Genomic DNA, 15,179 nt, shown 5'->3' on the forward strand with positions numbered 1-15,179 from the left:
GTCATTTTCGTTCCGACATTGGAAATGGAAGGAAATGGATTTTAGTAGAGCTAACAAGTAATACTTCAAAGGTAATCTTTCATTGTTAAGACTTTTAGGCACTGGCACATTACATTTTAGTAGACAAAGAGTTTCTCTTATTTGGAAACATAACTAGATGTCAATATTTTGTTCTTTTATATCACAAATTGCTTGTTTGTGTTTAAACATTTAAGCTTTAAACGATGTACATCATTGCTAATTTAATGCGAAAATCATTATTGGCATAACATAATAATAGTTTTAAAACTTAGAATTGATTTTAGCGAAATTTTAGTGAAAAATACTGGTTTCTATATCCCGAAGCCACGAGACTTTTAACAAAATACTATGTTTTACAATTAGTAAGTCAAATCCTTTCAATACAGGGGCTTTCCAATAAACCCTGGGTGGAAAGAACACTTTAATACATATTAATAGGTGTTTGAAAAATTTTGACCTTTATTCATTGACTCTGTGCTTGTTTACTAAGGTTTTAGATTCTAATTTTGAAAAGATCATCAAAACGTGCATTCACCACGATTTGCAGGTTTTTATGAAATTGTAGCGTAATGAAATGTTGTTAAACTTAAAAGAATTAGAAGTACTATTAAGCAAATTTAGTTGCACCACATCAGCATTCGCGGTATATTTGACAAATGTTAATAGAGTTCGTGTTAACTGAGATACCATTATGCTATACATATCTTGCAACATTTGGATATAACTTTACACAAGAAATAAATCTCAAACCATGTCGGGAGTATCAGTTTCAATAGAAAAACATATTTTAGGGTAATTTAGCGTAAGTTTCCTTATGCTCATGTATTCAGTTTTGAAGACGGCCAATCCCAGTTATCTCCGTAGAAACTGAACCTTAAAGCAGAATACGTATTATATGCAACATGATACTAATTGTTTATAATAAGAGTGTGACTAAATGATCTTTAACATCCTTTATACTTGATTACGCCAACACTGATGAACTGTTTTCTAAGATTCAATTTCATTTATAAAAGCACAAAACAAAACAAAACAGAAAATTTAAAAAGGAAAAAAAAAAAAAAAAAGAAATAAATAAAATAAAAAAAGAAGAAAAAAAATGAATGAATAAAAATTCACTGTGGGTACATTTCTATATTTATTTCCAATTTGTCCTGCCTTTTTGTACCGCATTAACATTTACGAGTTTCGAAGCAACATGTGACGCGACATGAACGAAGTTAAAGTATTTATAAACATGATGTTTTCTTTAATGTTTTCCTTTATGCTTTGAAATAATGGTAATACTGATTTCTTGTTAGTTAAGATTTCCGTTTCAGATAACAAGCGACATAGCATGCTTCGTTTGAAATGAACACATAAGCATGCATGATTATATATATAATTATATATTTATATATCAAGCTCCACTATTCGGTCAAGTCATCAATGTATTACTAGTATACTTAGTTATTTTAAAGCAATCTTTGCTGTTTTGAGTATTGCTTATATTTTACTGTAAATTCACATAAACATTGTCCAGCATACGAACAAAGTATCTGCAGGGGCTGTGTTATACATTGGTTATTTCTAAGGTTAAAGTTCTTCGGCAACCTTTGTTTTTCTGTCATATCTTTGTTACTGTTGTTTATATCTTACTGTAAGTTCACATAAACATTGTCCAGTATACAAAGAAAGTATGTGCAGGGGCTGGGCCCATTATACCCAAGTCAAGGTCAAAAAGTTGTTACACTTGGGATTATTTTCAGGTAATTTTTTTCGGAACCTTCGTTTATAGACATATCTTTGGTATTTTAAAAGATAATGACTTGAATATAAAACTATTTCTTTACAGTCGTCATCTACATATGTGGTTACAATCCCCATAATTCCTATTGTATTATTGACAGAATAAAAATTCTTTCATACTTTAAGTTTTTGGAAATCTTAGCTTCCTGGATATAACTTTATTACAATATAAGATAAACACTTGAAACTTGAAACGTATCTTTATCATCACCATCTGCATGAGAGGTAACAATCCTTATAATACTATTTTGTATTTTTGACCAAATTTTAATTATACTCCTTTGCTACTTTCATACATTTTAGCTCACCTGTCACAAAGTGACAAGGTGAGCTTTTGTGATCGCACGGTGTCCGTCGTCCGTCCGTGCGTGCGTGCGTCCGTGCGTGCGTGCGTCCGTAAACTTTTGCTTGTGACCACTCTAGAGGTCACATTTTTCATGGGATCTTTATGAAAGTTGGTCAGAATGTTTATCTTGATGATATCTAGGTCAAGTTTGAAACTGGGTCACGTGCCATCAAAAACTAGGTCAGTAGGTCTAAAAATAGAAAAACCTTGTGACCTCTCTAGAGGCCATATATTTCAATGGATCTTCATGAAAATTGGTCTGAATGTTCACCTTGATGATATCTAGGTCAAGTTTGAAACTGGGTCACGTGCCGTCAAAAACTAGGTCAGTAGGTCTTAAAATAGAAAAACCTTGTGACCTCTCTAGAGGCCATATATTTCACAAGATCTTCATGAAAATTTCTCAGAATGTTCACCTTGATGATATCTAGGTCGAGTTCGAAACTGGGTCACATGCCGTCAAAAACTAGGTCAGTAGGTCAAATAATAAAAAACCTCGTGACCTCTCTACAGTAGGTCTAAAAATAGAAAAACCTTGTGACCTCTCTAGAGGCCATATATTTCATGAGATCTTCATGAAAGTTGGTCAGAATGTTCACCTTGATGATATCTAGGTCAAGTTCGAAAGTGGGTCACGTGCCTTCAAAAACTAGGTCAGTAGGTCAAATAATAGAAAAACCTTGTGACATCTCTAGAGGCCATATTTTTCATGGAATCTCTTTGAAAGTTGGTCTTAATGTTCACCTTGATGATGTCTAGATCAAGTTCGAAAGTGGATCATGTACCATCAAAAACTAGGTCAGTAGTTCAAATAATAGAAAAACCTTGTGACCTCTCTAGAGGCCATATTTTTTATGGGATCTGTATGAAAGTTGGTCAGAATGTTCATCTTGATGATATCTAGGTCAAGTTCGAAACATGGTCATGTGCGGACAAAAACTAGGTCAGTAGGTCTAAAAATAGAAAAACCTTGTGACTTCTCTAGAGGTCATACTTGTAAATGGATCTCCATAAAAATTGGTCAGAATGTTCACCTTAATGATATCTAGGTCAAGTTTGAAACTGGCTCACGTGCCTTAAAAAACTACGTCAGTAGGTCAAATAATAGAAAAACCTTGTGACCTCTCTAGAGGCAAGACTTTTCATGGGATCTGTATGAAAGTTGGTCTGAACGTTCATCTTGATGATATCTAGGTCAAATTTGAAACTGGGTCAACTGCGGTCAAAAACTCTGTCAGTAGGTCTAAAATTATTCAAATCTTTTGACCTCTCTAGAGGCCATATTTTTCAATGGATCTTCATGAAAATTGATCTGAATGTTCACCTTGATGATATTTAGGCCAGTTTTGAAACTTGGTCACGTGCGGTCAAAAACTAGGCCAGTAGGTATAAAAATAGGAAAACCTTGTGACCTCTCTAGAGGCCATATTTTTCATGAGATCTTCATGAAAATTAGTGAGAATGTTAACCTTGATGATATCTAGGTAAAGTTTAAAACAGGGTCACGTACCTTCGAAAACTAGGTCAATAGGTCAAATAATAGAAAAACCTTGTGACCTCTGTAGAGGCCATATTTTTCAATGGATCTTCATGAAAATTGGTCAGAATTTTTATCTTGATAATATCTAGGTCATATTCAAAACTGGGTCACATGAGCTCAAAAACTAGGTCACTATGTCAAAAAAATAGAAAAAACGACGTCATACTCAAAACTGGGTCATGTGGGAAGAGGTGAGCGATTCAGGACCATCATGGTCCTCGTTTGTTGTTGACAACTTTCGTTTTCTGGACAAAACTTTGGTGCTGTATAAGATAATGACTTGAAATTCAAAATATTTCTTTACCATCATCATCTGCATGTGTGGTATCTGCTCTTGACAGAATTATGCCCCTTGTTGTATCTTCCTTTGAAAGCAGAGGTCTCTTATTAAGACGTATATTCATTCTATTGTCACATTGTCGAAGAGTGGAGCGCGCTGTCTTACGCACAGCTCTTGTTAATTGATTACAATCTAGCGTGTGCATGATTGTTGTACATTCTATTTACGATGCGTCGCCGGCGCCGTTCGCTATGCCTTTTTAACCTTGCCTTAAAACAGATGTTAAACAATTCAAATGTTTACCTTATTATTTGTACTTATATGTGAATGTCTGAAGCTCCCTACAGTATGTTTTGCAACTCTCTTTTTCTCGTTTGTGGACATTTTCGCCGCTAAATTAAACATTCTGTTTACGATGCGTCGCCGGCGCCGGTCGCTCTGCTTTTTGAACGTTCTTTTAAAACAAATGTTAAACAATTCAAATGTTTACCTTACTATATGTACATATATGTAAATGTCTGAAGTTCCTTAAAGTATGTTTTGCAACTCTCTTCTTCTCGTATGTGGACATTCTCGCCGCTAAATTATTGCCCAAACTCTTTTTAATGTATCAATATTTTTCGTATATAATCGTGATTTTTGCTTGTCTGATTTTATGAAAAAGATATACGAGGTATTGTTGTCACTTGATCGTTGTGCTTAGAAAATTTGAGTTTACTGGTTGGTATTTTTGTTTGGGACCACCTTTTATCAAAAACCTATCAGTATAGCTTTGAAATTTTGCACTTGTTTAGTATAGTTAGTTGACTGTATTAGGCCAAGAACCACAATAATGATATGCATTTTGTCAAGGTTACGGCCCTTTTTGAACTTAGAACTTGTTTAAGTCCACTTTTTCTGAAAAGCTATTAATTATCGTTATTTGACTGTGTGGGCCATGAATCATGATTCTGATATGCAACTTGTCAGAATTATGACCCTTTTAGTAATTAGAAAATTTTGTGATTAATGTTATTTTTTTTTGTTTTTGTTTAGGTCATCCTTTTCTCAAAAGCTACAAGAGGTACAGTTTTGAAACTATGTACACTTGTTTATCATCATTCATTGTCAATATAGGCCAAGAACAATGACGCTGTCCAATGACTATTTGAATACTTAAATGAACCGGATCTTTCATACGGAATATCTAGAATTCCTACTTATGCTTCTAGAAATATGTACCATTGTTAAATTCATCCTTTATGGATCCTACCGCTTATTCTTTTTTCTCCAGTTTTGTTTTTGTTTTCATCTATTCTTTCCCCTTAATAAGACCACTAGAAGAATGCTGATTGTTGCTAATTTCAGAATCATGTCCCGAACATTCTATAAATCTTGTTCGTGTCCTGGTCTGCGATGGGTTTCGTGGTGCCGCACTGTCTCTGTTCTCCTTATGACCCTTAGTGAACGTATTACGTAAGTCTTAAATTGGAGACAGGGAGGTGCGTAGCGAGGATGAATCTTCTTTCTCCGACTGGATCTACTTGCTGCATAGCCAACTTATACTTGTTTCCTGCACATTGCTATAGATTTGTCTCATTTGTCCCTGCTGTTTCATTACTATTATCTGGAGACGTGCATCCTAACCCAGCTCCTTCAAATGATTCCTCCGACGAATCATCGGTTTGCAGTGATACTGATTCTGAATCTATAAATATCCTGAATAGTGGTCTAAGTATTATGCATGTGAACATTCAAAGTCTTCGGCCAAAACTAGATATTCTTGAAGCAGAGGCACAACAATATGACATTCTTATCTTCTCTGAAACTTGGTTGGCACATGATGTTAAAGACGACTCTCCCAAGATATCTAATTTCAACCTGCCTTTCCGATGTGATCGAGTTGGAAGACTTGGCGGTGGTGTTTGTACTTATCTTCGTGATAATATACATGGAAAAATAAGAAATGACCTTTCCTTACCCGGTCTTGAGGCACTATGGGTTGAATGCGTCTACCAAAATAAGTCTTTACTACTTGGCGGGTTCTACCGTTCTCCCGATGCAAATAATCACTATTGGTCTTTAATAGAAGAGAGCATCGATAGAGCACACAATACAAATAATCAACACATCATAATTGCAGGCGATTTCAATTATAATATGAAATGCCCCAACTCAAATAAAATGAACAACCTGATTAGTTCATGCAACTTTATTCAAACTATTGACGAACCTACCCATTTTACAGAAAGTTCCAGTACTCTTATTGACATTTTTATCATTAAAAACCAAAACAGTGTTCTAGCCAGTTTTGTAACTGATCCTTTTATCCCTGATCTAACTAGATATCACCGCCCAATAGTCCTTGTCTTGAAAATGAAAAAACCAATAACGCAGTGCTATAAAAGACACATATGGAAGTACGATCAAGGAGATTATAACACCTATCGAAACACTCTTGGCTCGACAAATTGGGAAGAAATTCTGTCTCACGAAGACCTTGATTTAGTAGCATCTAAAAAAACAACCACCATCAACGAAGCAGCTAAATTATCAATTCCAAACAAAACCGTTACGATTCGTCGTAACGATGTTCCCTGGTTTAACTCTAATATTCGAAAACTTATCCGTCGAAGAAACCGAATTCATAATATAGCAAAATCGCGAAATACCGACTATCATTGGGAAAAATTCCCCCGAAAGAGAAACGAAGTAATAAAAGAAATTAAAAAGGCAAAAGCCCAATACCAAAATTTTATAATTGAGAAAATAAATACAAATGCACTTACTTCAAAAAATTGGTTCAAATTAGCTAAAGCTGTTCTCAAACTTGTAAAATCTAATCAAACAATTCCAACATTGACAAATGGTGACACTATAGCCAATACTAACCTAGAAAAAGCAAACTTTCTGAATGTCTTCTTCAGTCAACAGTCCTCCATTAACGATACAAACAAAGAACTACCAAACTTACACTTCACAGCAGAATCCGTCCTTACCAGCATTAATATACTTCCTCAGGATGTAGCAGATGCCATATCAAACACTGATCCTTCTAAAGCCTCCGGCCCAGACTTGATTAGCCCTCGACTGCTGAAGGAAGCAATGAACGAGTTGTGTTCTCCACTCTCTGAATATTTTAATCGACTTCTGTCCAATTCATATGTCCCAACAGGTTGGAAAAAGGCTAATGTAACCCCAGTATTTAAAAAATCCGATCCATCAAATCCTAGTAATTACAGACCTATTTCTCTCCTCTCATGTCTTGGAAAAATTATGGAAAGATGTATCCATAAGTATTTATACAACTTCCTTATGTCAAAAAAGCTTTTGACAACACTTCAATCTGGATTCATCAAAGATGATTCTACCAGAAATCAACTTCTCTATATATACAATGATTTCTGCAAAGCCTTAGGCGATGGAAAAGAAAAAAGGGTCGTGTTTTGCGATATATCTAAGGCTTTTGACCGTGTCTGGCATAAGGGGCTCATACAGAAACTATCTTCTATTGGTATCAGAGGTACACATCTTACTTGGTTTAAGTCTTATCTCTCTGACAGAAAACAACATTTGTCATTAACAACGCTTATTCTGAATGGCAAACAGTTCCCGCTGGAGTGCCACAAGGTTCTATCTTAGGCCCAGTTTTAATTCTTATATACATCAATGACATAGCCAATGAAGTAAACTCAAACATCAGACTCTTTGCAGATGATACAAATCTTTATGTAATCGTAGACCATCCATTAACTGCAGCTCATACTCTAAATAAAGACTTAGATAAGATTCACAACTGGGCGAACAAATGGCTCGTAGATTTCAATCCTTCCAAAACTGAAACGCTCATAATCTCAAGAAAAAAGAACAAAGTAAATCCGCCAGTCTTAAAAATGAACAACATTCCAATCAAAGCTGTCGAACATCATAAACACCTTGGTATTACTTTTGACAACAACGGGAAATGGCAGTCACATATCACAGCAACCACATCTAAGGCATGGCAAAGATTAGGAATATTAAGATCTTTGAAATTTATACTAAACAGAAAGTCTCTTGAACAGTTATACATTTCCTTTATCCGGCCTCTCCTAGAATACAGTGACTCTGTTTGGGACAATTGTACCATAGAAGAAAAAAGAAATATTGAATCCGTACAAATTGAGGCAGTGAGAATTGTAACGGGTGCAACAAAATTATGTAATATAGAAAAACTTTATATTGAACTCAAATGAGCAAAATTGGCCGACAGAAGAAAAAAACATAAACTGACAACCTTTTACAAAAAGAATCACAATATCGCCCCAGATTACTTATCTCAACTCATTCCAGTTCAAACACAATCAAGATATAATCTCCGTAACATCAATAATACCCCTCAAATTAATACACGTACTCAGTTGTATAAAGACTCCTTTTTACCTTCTGTTATACGTGACTGGAATTCTCTTCCTAAATGAACAAAACTAGCCCCATCTCTGTCTGCTTTCAAAAACAAACTCAACACAAACTGCCAAAAACCTCACTTTTACTATTATCATGGTACAAGAAATGAACAAGTACTTCACACAAGACTACGGCTAGGATGTAGTTCTTTAAATCATGACCTTTTTCGAAAATCAATTACTGAATCACCCTATTGCTCTTGTGGTGAAATCGAAACTGTAAATCACTTTCTTCTCGCATGTCAAAATATTCTGCTCAAAGACAAAGATTCTTTTCAACTTCGCCTTGTCCTGTAACGTACCAAAACTTGATATACGGATCGGAAAATCTTTCTACTGATCAAAATGCTCTTGTCTTTTCAACAGTACAGAAATACATCCTCGCTACTGGGCGATTCACATCGTAGTCTGATCCACGAACTCAATAACTTACTTGTATGTTGTCTTCTGAAGACGAGTAGCACTCAGCATTCAATATCTTTGAAGTATTAATGTGATCCTACAATTCTTTTGTCCCCTCTTCTTTGATGGTCTATTATTTTATTTTATATATATATATATATATATATATATATATATATATATATATATATATATATATATATATATATATATATTTCTTCTCTACTCTCCAAAATATGTTTGCTTAAGTAGTCGTACACTAAACATCGCAAGACAAACTTTCAAGGAGCTGTATTAATATAAGCCTCTACAGGCTTGTTTATATATCCTTAGACTAGAAAGCTATGTCCATGTTATTATTTATTGCTATATAAAACTGTTTGACTTTGTGTATAATTTATAATGAAAATAAATATTGTTTAAACTAAGCACGTATGAAATGTCATTTATATCGAGAACGATGTTTTCCACCGAGGCAGTATATATATGGCGAAAAATACTTTATTTATATTTATCAATTTTATTCCTTTTATCATATGTTTGAGTCTGACGGTCGAATGTATATTAGTAACATTACGACTTTTAGGACAATCACAATCCAAGCGGCAAATAACAGCGGTATTTCGAAATCGAATTCCTGTGAAAATGAGACGAAGAGAAATGAAAAAATTAGTTCCATTTTGTCAGTATTTCAGAAATGATAATTTGCATATTATGCTTTGTGCATCACTTTCTGCATGAACGTTCCTGGTAAAACTGACTGATAAAAGAATACTCAGAATGTAAGAGATCGAGCACCTTTAGTTTGCTTGAATATTTTGCATATCTGAGAACAGTGTTCTGAGTAATCATTCACTGTCTATTGCTCACTTCTTCTTTTTTCAAATGATATCACCACTGAAACCGTTTAACAGAAATTTCTTAAACTTAGCCGGGATGTTACTTGGATACTCCTCGTCCGCTTCTTTCAAACAATAATGTTCGTTTATGCATATGGGCCACCACAGTGAAAACTGGAAATATCGTCAAACTGCATCTTATCCTAAGTATATGTAGATAGTGGAAACTTTTAAACTATAATTAGTTAAAAGCTAATTTTACCTTTATTTCGTACAAATGATCCTTGTGTAAATCTCTATATATTTTTTTTTCTAAATTACTCCCATCCCTCAGAATAATTTCACATGTAATTAAGGTGTCTTTTGGCAAAAGTATTCAGACCATGTCGATTCATTGCAACCTTTTGATGGGTTGAATTTCTCTATTATAGTTAAAATGCAGTATTCTGATTCCAACGGCCAATTTTCACTTCAGTTGGCAAATAATGTTTCTTGGGTGATTGTAATTTCCTTTAATATTTCATGTGAAACTAAGGTGAGCGATCTAGAGACATTATGGTCTTGTTATAAATGTTTGGCGTGTATATTACCTAAACGCTTACTCAGAAGGAATAGATCTACCTCTACAATAAACATTACAAGTACTAAATTAGCTGTTTTAGCAACAATCTAAAGGTACTTTGGTACAACAACACCGGATTTTTGTAGAGATGTTGTTATAATACAATCGATGCGATTCTTGGACATAATATTTAACGATCGTTATTTACTAAAACTATTTAACATTTTATTAGAAAAGCTATAGCTGAATTATTCTGTGACACATTGCTTGTTTGGTATTCAACCTTTCAGCAAATCGTTATCACGTTTCGCTTTGTAAGATGACGGGAGAAGTCGGCTACAGTACGAAAATTACCTGTTCATCTTAAGTTGAGAGCAAAATACTTTTAAATACTATTCTGTCATGTCTTATAAGCAAAAAATGTTATATTTCCTGTGTCAAGGATCTATTTGCGGATCATATACATTTATCTGTTTACTCAAATATTTTGTTTCAGACTTGAAGTAATACAATGAATCCACATTTAAATATTTGAACAATTTTTAGACATTCTAAACCATAGGAAAGGCATGTTGATATCTGAAAGGCTTGTTTATTAAGTTATTTTGTTATCATAGGCTGCAAAGGTCTGATCATAATAATATGAGATCACCAGCAGGGTCGAAGCGTTTTTGAGCGTAGTAACTTGATACAAATTCTGCGCGATTTTATTTCTCTGAATAAATTCTGTAATGGATATGGTTTGTATTTCACAAGTACATACAAAAAGGTAGAAGACAAATTTACTTTTTCATTGTTGATCCTGTATTATTGATTATACTGGACTATTTGCGTTTACAAAATACAGGACCCGAAACAGTCCTTATAAAATGTAAACAGAAAAGCCACTGATTCAATTTTAAATCGATTAACCTTGAAAAATTTTGTTAAAAAAAAAAATCATAAAGGTGGAGGTATATAATAAAAGGATCAGTATAACAAGCGGCGAGAGTGATCCGGTCTGGCCAAATCTACGAGGCATAAATCAGCATGTCGAAATATACATTAAACTACTGTAATACATGTAACAAGTGAAACGTAGCACTTTAGATTGATTGATTTTTGTGAGGAAGGAATCAACTTTATTACACCTTGAATAAATCTCCTTTTAACGTAAAAAAGTACAGTCCGAAAACAGAAAAAGATCTTCTTCGACAGCGTGAAATATTTTCCTGCAAAACAAAGTTTCCCTTCTAGCCTGTTACTTAACCATCATTCGAGGGATTGTAGTATTATATGACACAAGTATCCCATATGATTAGAAAATATGTTGTTTATTTTGTATGCACACAAGACCTCTAGCGTAAAGGTCCAGGGCACACTTGGAGGTCAAAGGTCAACATGGCACTTACCTGGTCTATTTCGTGTCTTGTCTTGCCATCCATTGAGGGCTTACAGCATTACTTGTCAAATGCTCTACATAATCAGACGACGTGTATTTTCCGAATCAAGGTCAAATATCAAGAGAAAGATTTCTTTTCCAGTCCGGTCCATAACTCTCTCATCCATCAAGGGGTATAATATAAAGCGGCACAAATGTTTCCCATAATAAGATAAGTAGTCACGCTAACACGCGGACCCCTAGTTGATAGATGAAGGTCACACTCAGAGGACAAAGGACAATACAACCTTTTTGCCCGGTCCAGAACTCTGTCATCAATCAAAGGATTTTAGTATACCTTGACAAAATGTTTTCCCACAACGAGACGACGTGTTGTGCGCAACATCCAATACCATAACCATGAGGCCAAAGCCACACTTGGAGTTCAATATGAAGTGGGTCTTTAATCAGTCAATTCCATCACTCCGCGATCGATTTAGGGGTTTTGATATTTTCCTATAATGAAGCAACTTGTCCTGCGAAACACAGAGATATCAAGCTCAAATTCTAAGATCACACCCCGAAAAAGGTTTTCTACCATTAACTGGCACATTTATTCCCCATAATGCACAATGGGACAACTAGTATGTAAAATTTTGAGACTTCTAGCTCAATGGTCAAGGTCATAGTTGAGGTCAAACATCAATGGGTTTTTATTCCGTGTCCGATCCATAATTCTATAACCACTAAAGGGATATTAATATAATTATTATGCCATGCACAGTATCCAGACATTAGATTAGGGGACTTTGTATTGCATGTCAGTCGACAGGGAAGTGTTAAATCATTTTATAAATGTGTTAAATCAGAAGTTCCGTCAATGAACACATAAATGATAGCTTATTATGCTGTTTATGCGTTTAACAAAGGGTGTGTATTAGAGGGTTTCTTATATGTAAATTAGGCCACATTTTTCCATTTTAGCTGTACGTGCTATCAGTCAGCTCATACATTTAAAGATGTAGAATACATTGTTAGTTAAACCTTAGCAATTTATTGTTTTTCGTGTAATCTAATGGTTTAGCTGTTACAATCTCAAGTTCGTTTATCTCTGTCCCTTCAAGTGCAATTTCTATCCAGGTTTGAGTAGATGACCCTCCAAAGTTTTTTTGATATTTAAAGAAGAAAAATACGAATATTAAACCCTTTTCAGCGTGTCTGCATAGTTGAATATATTGTATTAGTATGCGCGTTAGCATTCTAATATTTTAATATAAGCTTAAAATGTATATGTCCATGGTTACGCATTGTTAAACAATTATGTATGATAACGGGGATTTCAACGGCTTCAGTACCCCTCTCTTAGACCAAAATGAAATATTAAGGTAATATTATCAGCACAATATCAAATACGTTGCATGGTACACTATTTATTTCAATGTGTAAAGTAACCATGGCAACAAGTGACTTTATCTATAGCTTTTTGCATACTTTCTTACAAAAATATTGAATAAATTTATCTTTCTCGTTTAATGTAGTTTTAAAACATTTTATTTCTAAAGTAAGTAATATGTTCGTTTTATCATGTATTTGACGTCGTGGACGTGAAATAAAGCCATTACATAAAGGGGTAAGTTCACTAACCGTACTATTTTGCCCTGTAATTTCAAATATATTAAATACTTAAAAAAATATCATTTAAGTCTTCTTTCAAATAGACTAACCTTAGAGCTTCTCAAAAACATCAATAGATCAGTTCTATCCACAGTATGTGAATATTTACATCGCTTCAATCCAACCCTAGTTTCGCAAAGAAACCTGAATTTTCGCGCTTTTTCATTGTTCAGGCGAATAATTCAGTATCAGCGCATCCATGTACAAAAAAAATATTTGTATCAGTGAAAGGTTACTTAAATACCAACAAAATGGTGTATGCATAAGTTTGGTACACAAATGCGCTGATGCTGACATTTGATAAAATACGTTTCCAGGTGGACGGATTGAAGCAGAAAAATGTCTATACCCCACCCACCTGATTTATAAGCTCATCCGTAAATCATGTTCGTTTACCGGTGAAACAATCGTCATCACATGCCTGTTAGTGTTTAAACGTAAACGTCCTTTCTTTTTAAAAGTTTAACACATAAATATAATATTAAGAACTCGGATGAAAAATATTGTAAGAGCCTGTCACGGACGTAAATCTACATACACGACATAAATATAAGCTTTTAAGCATGCATTGTCGTTTGGTTATAGAGCATTGTGTTTACAATTACATGAAAGTTTTAACACAGTAATGTTTCTGGTGACGCGAAAATATAACGTTAATACTTAATTTTCTATAAGCACGCGGTCATTACCGAAGGAGCATCATTGAAGGCACGTGCAGTTTTCCCGCCAAAATACAAAGAAGAAACGTCTGCTTCCGGTTCTATCAAGAAGGACCGATATTTACGCATATTCATTCTTTTATTATTCACGTTTCCGTCTTAACATTCACATATGTAGGTGTGTTCAACCAAACATTAGGAAAATCTTCCGAACAATGTACGAAAATGTATATATCGATCTAGCAGTTTCTACTGAAATATGGTTTCGGAAGAATCATGTCGAGTCATTAAAACATACGCGTATCATGCCCCGACGCCGATAAGGCTTGTCATTTCTTTGGACATGATTTATGAAAATTTTGTCAACCGGTTTTAGAATAATGATTTCACACAGAACATGTTTTAGTAAACTTGTTTTAAAGGCACTGACCTCCAGATCGTACGACAACAAAAAAGAAAAAATTAGATATCAGAAAACTATTGCTATATTTCTTAAGGTTTTAAAACTTAGATACTGACAGAATATGTTATAAAAACACCTAAGAATTAGTTGACTTTGCGATTTTTTTCCCGTTCAAAATATCGGTACACTGTAGGTAAACTGCCTTTATATTTATTTAACGACCGTTACACGCATATTTCTCAGTGGTGTATTGATCAGGGACCGCAGGAAAAATTTTATTGCCGCGGCGGCCCGGGTTTGATTCCCAACTCGAACATCTCTCTCTCTCTCTCTCTCTCTCTCTCTCTCTCTATTGATTTGCATTTTAAGACAGATTAGAAACAAATCTCGCGTACTAATGTTCAAAATATGACCAAACTTTAAGCGAAAATCTGGTGGTCAGTGCCTTTAAATGGCTAAACGCTAAAGTAACAACTCGTGTGATCTTTTTGTCCACATAATGTTTAACGTATAATGGAAATAATTAAGAATGGTAAGGTTTAAGAAAAGATATGACATACTACGCAGGTCACATTTATTTTACTTCCACGTAAAATAAGTTTTAAAAAAGTTTTTTTTACGATGCTGACTTTGTCATTAATACTTTAAACTGCAAGAATGCACTTATTTCTGATAGGTCTGTCTATCATTTGCATTAATCTGTGGGCAAAATATGATTGGAAACTATTAGAAGGTAAGTTCACCTTGCAAATCAAATGTACACGTGGCTTTTGTCTTTGATCATGTTCAACATAAATCATGCAAGTATTTTAAAGAAATTGATGTTCACTATTTTATAGTTTAACTTTGCAGTGATACGCATGTGAATTAACTGAACAATT

General features: G+C 34.4%; 1 protein-coding gene across 1 annotated transcript in view; it reads left to right on the forward strand.

The window, feature by feature from the left end:
* LOC128546252 (protocadherin Fat 4-like) overlaps window positions 1-15,179 on the forward strand; it is a 104,673-nt gene continuing 89,494 nt past the window's right edge. The window contains exon 1 of the mRNA XM_053516538.1: window positions 1-71. The gene's annotated coding sequence lies outside the window, so the exon portion shown is untranslated. The remainder of the gene's footprint in view (window positions 72-15,179) is intronic.

The sequence above is a fragment of the Mercenaria mercenaria genome, chromosome 10 (genome assembly GCF_021730395.1).
Source record: "Mercenaria mercenaria strain notata chromosome 10, MADL_Memer_1, whole genome shotgun sequence".
In the NCBI taxonomy this organism is placed as follows: Eukaryota; Metazoa; Mollusca; class Bivalvia; order Venerida; family Veneridae; genus Mercenaria; species Mercenaria mercenaria.